The sequence below is a fragment of the Sminthopsis crassicaudata genome, chromosome 6 (assembly GCF_048593235.1).
Source record: "Sminthopsis crassicaudata isolate SCR6 chromosome 6, ASM4859323v1, whole genome shotgun sequence".
NCBI classification, from domain to species: domain Eukaryota; kingdom Metazoa; phylum Chordata; class Mammalia; order Dasyuromorphia; family Dasyuridae; genus Sminthopsis; species Sminthopsis crassicaudata.
In genome coordinates, this window is record NC_133622.1 from 122849548 (window position 1) to 122858742 (window position 9195).

At 36.8% G+C, this 9195-nt stretch overlaps 1 pseudogene; it reads right to left on the reverse strand.

The window, feature by feature from the left end:
* Positions 1-6202: 6202 nt before the first annotated feature.
* Positions 6203-7248, reverse strand: LOC141547293 (paired box protein Pax-4 pseudogene; annotated as a pseudogene).
* Positions 7249-9195: the final 1947 nt, after the last annotated feature.

Consider the following 9195-nt stretch of genomic DNA (forward strand, 5'->3'; position numbering starts at 1 on the left):
ATCGTGGAAGGATCTCATGGGCCTTACATGTTTAAAAATTACATTTTCAGAATTGCTGTCTTAGAGAGAAAAGTTGATTTCATTACAAAATGTGCTCCTTAGGAACCCAAAACATGCCAGAGAATTATTCTGCTTGGAATGCAAAGCTAGTAAGTTATTTAGAAAATCAATACAAGTCCAATGAGAAGGGAAGTGAACTTTTTAAAAAATGTGTTTTAAAGTGAATCCAAACTACAGAGTGACATTATATGACTGGAAGAGACATAAAGAGAATAAGTCTTCATGGGCTCTTGTTTATTCTTTTTTGTTTTCTTTATTATCTATTGGATGAAAGAAAGTTGTCCTATCCACATGCACTGACAACTTGAGTGACTGTATAGGAGATGGGATCTTGTCACCTACATTTGGAGAAACCTAAAAATGAAGCAAATATAAATTCATTAGACATTTTCCTGGAATAATTCTAGGTAGGGACAATGAGACAAAGAAAGGAAAATGATCCTTTTTTGATAAGGACCATGCCTAAGCGTGAAGGGGCAATTTAGTTACCCAAAAGTCCCCCACAGCTGTGAATCCTAACAACTCTGAAGGAATTGCAAATCCGCCTTTACTGACACAGATGTTGCTTGTGGATTGGGAATGAAATAAATTGAAGACAAGAGGGAAGAGGGAAGAGGAAAAAGAATGCAAAGCCTCTTAGTCTCCTTGTATCATTATCATCCTCAAACATGAAGGGATCCATTCTGCTGGTCTGAGTTGGAGCCCCAGCAGCAACTGGCAGGTGGCTTCCATAATATCCAGCAGCGACTGGCAGGTGGCTTCCATAACATCCAGCAACGACTGGCAGGTGGCTTCCATAACATCCAGCCTTCACTAGCAGGTTGCTCCCATAACACTTTTGGTATAAGCTGAAATGGACCTGGTGAATGTTTCGAGGTTTGGTGGGGACATTAGGTCTCAAGTTATAAAACTATGGGTTGCGTTTGCTAGAGGGGAAAAGGGTTTGGATTTATTCTTAAACAATTTCAGATAATCACGAGACCTATATTAGCTTGTCTGATTACCATCCATTCTTGGCCCTACTCTCTATATCTAACATTTTATATGAGCATTTCTTTCTGGAGCACCCTGTTGGCTCTTTTTCTTTGGAACATTTCACATTTTGCATTTCAAATCCTGATTTATTGCATGACTGTCTTTATGGGATTTTGACCAATCACATTACAACACAGAGAACATTTGCTTTTGTCTAATTGACTTGTTTTTCCATGGCAAGCCAGAAACCACATTGACTCCAAGATGACAAAAACACATCTGTATTTTCTGAGGACATCTTGTTCCAAGAGCACTTCAACTTCCTTGCTGTTCACCTCCCTTCCTTTCCCCTTCCACTTCTTTTTCTTCCTGTGGTATTACCTTTAACTCCTTCCCAGACAGTGCTTCTGGTTCTAATGCTCATTGGCAATGCGATGTGATTGAAAATGAACCACTTAGAGGCAAAAGAAAAAAAAATCATTACCACACTTTTCTATAACATTATCATTATTTGGAATTGGTGTGCTTCATTTTTGGTATTGACCATGAGTTCCTGAGCTTACTTGCCTGCTAAAATGTATTCTGTGCTTCATCATTTCATAATCATGTTCACAGTTTAGACATTGAACAAGGTTTCTCATATAGACTATTATACGAATGGTATATATCTATGTGTTCACCCATAACTAATCTTTTTCATACAAATGAACTTTTGTTTTTGGCAATACCAAATAAATATGGAGAAACCTAAAAATGAAGCAATTATAAGCTTATTAGGTTTTCTTGGAACATTCTGGGCAGGGACAATGAAACAAAGAGAGAAAATGACAGTTTTAGTTTCACCTATAAGTAATGGAACTCAATAGTGTTAGTCCAGAGTCTTGGTGTAGAGGAGAAGCAGTAGGTTGTAGCACTAGGTGACAGGTTATAAAACTATGGGTTGCAATTGCTAGATGGGGGAATGGGTCATAGAATATATGAAGAACCTGGTATAATATCTAACCTGCAGACATGATTATTAACCAAATCATGAAGTATAAAATACATTTTGGCAGGAGCACATGATTACTAACTAAAGTTGTTTTCAATCCAAAAGTGAAAATCATTTTTTAAAAAAATTTAAATTAACATTATAATTATAACTTTATTTTGACAGTACATATGCATGGGTAAATTTTTACAACATTATCTCTTGAACTCATCTCTGTTCTGAATTTTCCCCTCCTTCCCTCCAACCCTCTGTCCTAGATGGCAGGCAGTCCCATACATATTAAATATGTTATAGTATATCCTAGATACAATATAAGTGTGCAGAATCGAATTTTTTTGTTGCACAGGAAGAATTGGATTGAGAAGGTAAAAATAAGTTGGGAAGAAAAACAAAAATGCAAACAGTTTATAGTCATTTCCCAGTGTTCCTTCTCTGGGTGTAGTTCTGTCCATCATTAATCAATTGGAACTGAATTAGATCTTCTCTTTGTTGAAGATATCCACTTCTATCAGAATACATCTTCATACAGTATTGTTGTTGAAGTGTATAATGATCTCCTGGTTCTGCTCATTTCACTCAGCATCAGTTCATGTAAGTCTCTCCAAACCTCTCTGTATTCATCCTGCTGGTCATTTCTTATATTATTATTCCATAACCTTCATATACCATAATTTATCCAACCATTCTCCAATTGATGGGCATCCATTCCATTTTCCATTTTCTAGCCACTACAAAGAGGGCTGCCACAAACATTTTGGCACATACAGGTCCCTTTCCCTTCTTTAGTATTTCCTTGGGTTATAAGCCCAGTAGTAGCACTGCTGGATTAAAGCAGAGTTTCATAACTTTTTGGGCATAGTTCCAAATTGCTCTCCAGAATGGTTGGATTCTTTCACAACTCCATCAACAGTGCATCAGTGTCCCAGTTTTCCCACATCCCCTCCAACATTCATCATTATTTTTTTTCCTGTCATCTTAGCCAATCTGAGAGGTGTGTAGTGATATCTCAGAGTTGTCTTAATTTGCATTTCTCTGATCAATAGTGATTTGGAACACTCTTTCATATGAGTGGTTTCAATTTCATCGTCTGAAAATTGTCTATATATCCTTTGGTCATTCATCAATTGGAGAATGGCTTAATTTCTTATAAATTAGTTCTCTATATATTTTGGAAATGAGGCCTTTATTAGAACCTTTAACTGTAAAATGTTTTCCCAGTTTGTTACTTCCTTTCTAATATTGTTTGCATTAGTTTTGTTTGTATAAAAGCTTTTTAATTTGATGTAATCAAAATTTTCTATTTTGTGATCAATAATGATCTCTAGTTCTCCTTTGGACACAGATTCCTTCTGCCTCCACAAGTCTGAGAGGTAAACTATTCTATGTTCCTCTAATTTATTTATGATCTTGTTCTTTATGCCTAAATCATGGACCCATTTTGATTTTATCTTGGTATGTGGTATTAAGCGTGGGTCCTTTCTGCCATACTAATTTTCAGTTTTCCCAACAGTTTTTATCAATTAATGAATTCTTATCCCAAAACCTGGGGTCTTTAGATTTGTCAAACACTAGATTGCTATAGTTATTCAATATTTTGTCCTGTGAACTTAACCTATTCCACTCATCAACTAGTCTATTTTTAGCCAATAGCAAATGGTTTTGGTGACTGCTGCTTTATAATATAGTTTTAGATCAGGTACAACTAGGCCACCTTCATGTGATTTTTTTTTTCATTAATCCCCTTGAAATTCTCGACCTTTTGTTCTTTCATATGAAATTTGTTATTTTTTCTAGGTCATTAAAATAGTTTCTTGGGAGTCTGATTGGTATGGCACTAAATAAATAGATTAGTTTAGGGAGTATTGTCATCTGTATTATATTTGCTCGGCCTATCCAAGAGCACTTAATGTCTTTCCAATTATTTAAATCTGTCTTTATTTTTGTGGCAAGTGTTTTGTAATTTTGCTCATGTAATTCCTGACTTTCCTTTAGTAGATAGATTCCCAAATATTTTATACTATTGACAGTTATTTTGAATGGAATTTCTCTTTGCATCTCTTGCTGTTGCATTTTGTTGGTGATGATTTTATGTGGATTTATTTTGTATCCTGCAAATTTGCTAAAGTTGTGAATTATTTCTAATAGCTTTTTAGTAGAATCTCTGGGGTTCTCTAAGTATACCATCATATCATCTGTAAAGAATGATAATTTGGTTTCCTCATTACCTACTTTAATTCTTTTAAGCTATTTCTCCACTCTTATTGCCAAAGCTAACATTTCTAACACAATATTGAATAGTAATGGTGACAGTGGGCAACCTTGTTTCACTCCTGATCTTACAGGGGAAGGTTCCAGTTTATCCCCATTGCATATGATGCTTACTGATGGTTTTAAATATATGCTCCTGACTATTTTAAGGAATAGTCCATTTATTCCTATACTCTCAAAAGTTTTTAGTAGGAATAGATGTTATATTTTATCAAATGCTTTTTCTGTATCTATTGAGATGATCATATGGTTTTTGTTAATTTGGTTACTGATATAGTCGATTATGCTAATAGTTTTCCTAATATTGAACCAGCCCTGCATTCCTGGTATAAATCATTCTTGGTCATTGTGTATTATCCTGGGGATCATTTTCTGTAATCTTTATGTTAATATTTTATTTGAGATTTTAGCATCAGTATTCATTAGGAGATTGGTCTATAATTTTCTTTCTCTGTTTTCAACCTACATGATTTAGGTATCAGTACCATGTCTGTGTCATAAAAGGAATTTGATAGGACTCCTTCATTCCCTAGTTTTTCAAATAGTTTATATAGTATGGGAGTTAATTGTTCTTTAAATGTTTGGTAGAATTCACATGTAAATCCATCTGGTTTTTCTTAGGATGTTGGTTACAGCTTGTTCTATTTCTTTTTCTAAGATGGGACTGTTTAATCTATTTACTTCTTCCTCTGTTAATCTGGGCAAGCTATATTTTTGAAGGTATTCTTCCATTTCATTTAAGTTATTGAATTTATTGGCATAAAGTTGGGCAAAGTAACTCCTAATTATTGCTCTAATTTCTTCTTCATTAGTGGTGAGTTATCCCTTTTCATTTTTAAGGCTAACAATTTGATTTTACTTTTTCCTTTTTAAAATCAGATTTACTAAGGGTTTGTCTATTTTGTTGGTTTTTTTCCATAGAACCAACTCTTAGTTTTATTTTATTTTTTTTTTTAAAGATTCAGTTTTATTTTCACTTCCTAATTCTCTCTCTATTATCTCTCTTCTCTATCCACTGAGAAAACAAGAAAAGCAAAACCCATTATAAACACATGTAGTAAAGCAAGTGAATGTTTACATTAACTATGTACCCAAAAAAGGAGGAAAGAATGAAAAAAATTTAAAAAGAAAGAAGAGAAAATGTGCTTGAATTTGTTTAGTTTGCTGAGTTCATCACCTTTTAGCTGGAGGTAGATAACATGTTCCATCTTGAATCTTTTGAAACTATGATTTATCATTGTGTTGATTAAAATGTACACATTTTTCAAAGTTGTTTGCATGAATATATATGCCTTCCCACATTTCTCTGAAATCATCCCTTCATCGCTTTTTACAGCACAGTAGTATTCCATCACATTCATAACTTATTATTCTAATTGAAATCCCCATTGATGGACACCCCATCCATTTCTTATTCTTTGTCAGCATGGAAAAAAAAAGCTACATATAGTTCTTTTTCCATTCTTTTGATATCTTTGGGGTATAAACCTAGTAGCTCCAAGGTTTTAAAAATTTAATAGTTTTTTGGGGAAAGTTCTAAATTGCTTTCCAAATGGATGGACCTGTTCCCAACTCCATCAACAAAGCATTAATGTATCATGTTTTCCCACAACCCCTCCAGCACTTGTCATTTTCCATTTTTGTCAATTTCACCAATTTGAAGAGTATAAGATGGTACTTCAGAGTTTAATTTGAATTTCTCTGTTAATCAGTGATCTTGAGTATTTTTCCCCTTGGCTATTCATAGCCAATGCACATAATTAGTAAATGATAGAGTTAAGATTAGAAACCAGATCTTGACATGGTATTCTTTCCCCTATACCATAATATTTTGTTTTTACTCCAATTCTAAGAGTGGGAGGGGGCTAGTAATGGCAGAAGAGGAAGTGAAAGGCATAATGACAGGGGTTAGGGGTGGTGGCAAGAAGGGCCAAGTGTCCAAGGCAGGAAAGGCATTGATGACAAAGGTGTTCTATATCCAGAGAATGAAGTTCCAACAGATATTTGCCCGCCGAGCGATTCTTGCCAGACACTGGGTAAGGCATTGCACACGTGCTTCCCTAACGCTGTCCCCAAGTGCAGTCGATAATGATGTAGTTCTGATGGCTCAGAGGCAAGAAGAGGAGGCATGGGAAGGTTAGTTGGGGGCTGTGCAGAAGTGATCCATTTTGAAGTATCTTGTGAGGTCAGACCCTGGGAAGCAGCTCCAAGATTGGGCCAGATTTGCTTAGAACATGGAGCTGGGAAGTGAGTTTCCCACTTCAACTTCTCTTCCCTTCTCCATTTGGCTCTTCGGTTGGAAAACCAAACCTTCACTGTAGCCTCAGGCAGAGAGGTGGCAGCAGCTAGTTTTCCCCTGGTAGCTGGATCAGGGTACTGCACTCTCTGGAATTCTTTCTCCAGGGTAGCAGCCTGAAATGGGGAGAAGATAGTTCGATTTCGCTGCCATGGGCCTGGCTTGGCCCCCTGGGATGTCTCAGAACTACTGTGGGGAAAGTAAAGACCTGGAGCTGGAAAATCTGGTATTGTGAGCTGGGTCCAAGGAAGCCTCTTGTCTTCTTGTAAGGCCCTCAGGATGCGATTGATGGAGGAGACGCTGGGTGTCCTGTCTTTGGTGCAGAGCCCTTCAGCACATAACTGGTGACGGATCTCCCACGCAAAGATAGCCGGGCACTCACCCTTGAGCTGGGCAATACGAGCTACCACCGTGGGTGTGGCTAGGCGAGGCTTGCTTCCCCCAATGCCTTTGGGTTCCAGGGTACCTGTGAGATAGTATCTCCCCAGAATCTTGCTCACACAGCCATTAGACACCTTGAGGCTTCTAGAGATGTCACAGGGTCGAACTCCACTGACTGCCATTTCACAATTTGCTGCTGAGTACCCCTGGGTAGAGGTCGCCCATTCACAAAAATCCCCCCTAACTGATTCACGCTACTGATCCCGTTTTGCTGCATGACCTGGGATGACTTGTCTGACTAGAGGAAACAGATGTGGGGATCAGGAATGTGGGGAGGCAAGATTGGGCTATTTCCTGCTTTACAACTGTGTGGAGGTAAGTGGGGAGCTTTAGGTAAGAGATCAGCCAAACTCTTCTGGGATTCTTGCTGTAGTTCTACTTCAAGCACCCTGGGGTGGTGAGTTCTGGTCCCAGGAATAGTCTCTCCCCTTCCCTCACCAGGGGAGCTGCTTCAGTCCTGACTAGGGGAGGGGGGGTCCAACTCTTAGTTTTATTAATTATTTTTAGAATTTCAAGTTTCATGTTTGTCTGGGAGTTTTTAATTTGTTCCTTTTCTAGCATTTTTAGTTGCAAGCCCAATTCATTGACCTTCTCTTTCTCTATTTTATGCAAGTAGGCCTCTAGAGATATATTATTACTGCTTTGGCTGCATCCCACACATTTTGGTATGACGTCTCATTACTGTCATTTTCATGGGTGAAGTTATTAATTATGTCTATGATTTGCTATTTCACCCAGTCATTCTTTAGTATGAGATTATTTAGTCTCCAATTATTTTTTGGTCTGTTTTCCCCTGGCTTTGTATTGAATGTAATTTTCATTGCATTGTGGTCTGAAAAGGATGCATTTACTAGTTCTGCCTTACTGCATTTGTTTTTGAGGTTTTTATGTCTTAATATATGGTCAATTTTTGTATAGGTTCCATGAACTGCCGAGAAGAAAGTGTACTCCTTTCTGTCTCCATTTAGTTTTCTCCAAAGATCTATCATATCTAACTTTTCTAGTATTCTATTTACCTCTTTGACTTTCTTTCTTATTTATTTTGTGGTTTGATTTATCTAATTCTGAGAGTGCAAGGTTGAGATCTCCCAGTACTATAGTTTTGTTGTCTATTTCTTCTTGCAGCTCTCTTAATTTCTCTTTTAAGAATTTAGATGCTACACCACTTGGTGTGTATATGTTTAATATTGATACTGCTTCATTATCTATGCTACCCTTTAGCAAGATATAGTGCCCTTACTTATCTCTTTTAATTAGATCAATTTTTGTTTTTGCTTGATCTGAGATGAGGATGGCTACCCCTGCTTTTTTGGCTTCACCTGAAGCATAGTGGATTCTGCTCCACCCTTTCACTTTTATTCTGAATGTATCACCCTATTTCAGGTGTGTTTCCTATAAACAACATGTAGTAGGATTCTGACTTTTAATCCAGTCTGCTAACCGCTTCCTCTTTATGGGGGAGTTTGCCCCATTCACATTTATGGTTATATTTACTAATTCTGTATTAATTGCCATCTTTTTAACCCATGCTTATGCTTTTCTCCTTTCCTTCCCCCTTACTCCCCTCCCCAGTATTAAACTAGTGAGCACCATTTGATTATCACAGTTCTTCCTTTTTAGTATCTCTCCCCCCATCTTAGAGTTCCTCCTCCTATTTTACTCCTTTTCCTCACAATTTTTATATTCCCTTCTGCTTAGCTTACTCCTTCCCTTTTCACTTTTCCCCTCCCACTTTTCAATGAAGTGGAAGGAATTTCACCAAAAATCAAATATGTCTATATTTTTCTCTTTAACCCAATTCTAATGGGAATATGATACACACTATGTTCATTCCCCTCCATTCTTTCTCTCAGATACAATAGCTTATCTTTGTCCCTTTGGGAGATGTAGTACCAACACTTTACCCTTTTTTCTGGTATAATTTCCTTTCCACCTCTAGTTTCTAGAACAAATTATACATGTGTTCTTTATATATCTTTATGGCAGAAATATAATCATCAAGATTTGTTTTTACCTTGTTAGAAATCTCTTGAGTTCTATATTTGAAGATCAAACATTTTGTTTAGATCCAGTTTTTTCATCAAGAATAGATGGAATTCACTTATTTTGTTGAATGTCCATCTTCTTCCATGGAAGAAGATGCTCATTTCTGCTGGGTAAGTTA